The 2,610-nt window shown below is 33.8% G+C and overlaps 1 pseudogene; it reads left to right on the top strand.

Annotated features, from left to right (window-relative positions):
* Positions 1–1,160: 1,160 nt before the first annotated feature.
* Positions 1,161–2,610, top strand: LOC136231845 (probable polyamine transporter At3g13620; annotated as a pseudogene).

The raw sequence follows: 2,610 nt of genomic DNA, 5'->3' as shown, positions 1-2,610 counted from the left end.
CTCAGCTACTGAAACCACCTTTATGATGGATGTTATTTGGTCCCTCATTCATCAAAACTACTCTTATTATAGATGGTTTTGGTTTCTGTTTCCAACTATTTAATGTTAAAATGATTGATTAACTTATTGAGTTTGTATTAAATTACAAAATTCAACTATAATAGACGATAAATTTCTTTAAGTTTGTTCAAAACGACTCAATCCTATTCTTGTATTTCAAATTTAGCTTAATTTAAAAAAAAAAAATTACATTGATACGTAAAAATTGGTTCTCGATCATTTAAATAAATAAATATCTAATAAATGTTACCAAGAGAAGTAGAGAAATGTACCAAAATAATTAATACTACCAATAATCCATTTCTTATCAATGACATAATATTAATATAAAAAATTGGTTCTCGATCACTTAATATTAATGGCCACCAATCATCCATTCAGAGACCATAACAATCAGACTCCGGCCGCTGAAACCACTCCTATCATGGATGTTGGTCGGTCCCTCATTCATCGAAACTACTTTTATTATGGATGGTTTTGGTTTCCGTTTCCAACCAATTAAGGTTTAGAGTGGTTAATTAATTAATTGAATTTATATTTAGTTACAAAATTCAAAACGATTCAATCTTACTTTTGTAGCCAAATCTAGCTTAATTTTGAGAGTACGTAAACGACGCAATTTTATTTTTGTAGTTAAATCTAGTTTAATTTTGAGAATACGTAAAAAAAATTGATTCGGGACCAATTAAATGATAACACATACTCTCTCCATTCCATTATATAAGTCATTCTAGGGTATTTCACACAAATTAAGAAATATATTGGTTAACTAAAAAAAATTCTCTCTCATGTCACTATTGGGCAATAAGGATTGGAATATTAAAAAACACATGTACCAATACAAAAAATAATTCTCTCTCATGTCATTATTGGGCAATAAGCATTGGAATCCTAAAATGACTTATATTTAGGGAAAAAACTAATTTGCTAGAATGACCTATATAATGGAATGGAGGGAGTATATATTACAGTATATACGAAAAAAATTTAAACGATTTCGATTTAACAAATTTTCTCTTTTACACACGTGTAAAGTTAGCCCCCCAACCTACCAATCATGTATTCGCATCCATTTAAAGAATGATTGAATCTGATTTATGAAAATTTTCATATTCAAACTAAAATAATAATAATAAAAATCCAATAATGGATCACCAAGATTCTACCGAATCTCAAATCCTCCTCCACGACCCACCACCACCCACCACCGTCACTCCCCGGAAACTATCGCTATTACCCCTCATCTTTCTCATCTTTTTCGAAGTCTCCGGCGGTCCATACGGCGAAGAATCCACAGTAGCCGCAGCAGGGCCTCTTTGGGCAATTTTGGGTTTTCTCATATTCCCCTTCATATGGAGCATCCCGGAGGCTCTTATAACCGCCGAACTCGCCACCGCCTTCCCCGGAAACGGCGGTTTTGTTATCTGGGCCGATCGAGCATTCGGTCCTTTCTGGGGATCTTTAATGGGATCATGGAAATTCTTCACCGGTGTGCTTAATCTCTGTTCATACCCAGCTCTCTGCGTCGATTATCTCAAATTAGGTTTTCCAATTTTCTCTTCTGGATTTCCTCGCTATATTGCAATTGTCGTTTCCACATTGATGTTGTCGTTTTTGAATTACACTGGATTGGTTATTGTTGGGTTTACTGCTATAATTTTAGGCCTAATTTCTCTATCCCCATTTTTGCTACTAACCCTAATTTCAATCCCTAAAATTGAACCTTCTAGGTGGATTAATTTGGGGGGAAATGGTAGAGATTGGAATTTATATTTCAATACACTGTTTTGGAATCTGAATTTTTGGGATAATGCAAGTACTTTAGCAGGAGAAGTTGAACATCCCCAAAAAACTTACCCCAAAGCACTTTTCTCTGCTGGTTTAGTCACTTGTTTAGGCTATTTAATACCTCTTTTAGCTGCAACTGGTTCTGTACCACTAAATCAACAAGATTGGACAAATGGATATTTTGCTAATCTTGCTGAAATCATAGCTGGTAAATGGTTGAAAATTTGGTTCAAATTGGTGCTTGTTTCTCAGTTATAGGTCTCTATGAGGCTCAATTAAGTAGCTGTGTTTATCAGCTTTTGGGTATGGTTGATTTGGGGTTTTTGCCTGTGTTTTTTGGAGTTAGATCAAAATGGTTTAACACACCATGGGTTGGAATTCTGCTATCTACAGTTATATCATTAGCAGGTTCTTTCATGGATTTTACTAACATAATTTCTTCAGTGAATTTCTTATACTGTTTAGGTATGTTATTGGAATTTGCATCATTCTTATGGTTAAGGAAAAGATTACCAAATATTAAGAGGCCATTTAGAGTTCCAATTGGGTTTAAGGGTTTGGTAATTATGTGTTTGATTCCTTCTGGGTTTTTGATCTATGTTATGGTTATGGCTACTAGAACTGTGTATTTGGTTAGTGGTATTTTAACTATTTTGGGTATTCTTTGGTATTTTTTCATTAAATTATGTAAATCTAAGATGTGGGTTCAGTTCATCAATGTTGGAGCTCAATTGGGAAATGAGGATTAGTATTTCTATTTTT

Source organism: Euphorbia lathyris, chromosome 6, assembly GCF_963576675.1.
Source record: "Euphorbia lathyris chromosome 6, ddEupLath1.1, whole genome shotgun sequence".
NCBI classification, from domain to species: Eukaryota; Viridiplantae; Streptophyta; class Magnoliopsida; order Malpighiales; family Euphorbiaceae; genus Euphorbia; species Euphorbia lathyris.
Note: the sequence above shows the minus strand (reverse complement) of the source record. Positions and strands in the feature narration are given on the sequence as shown.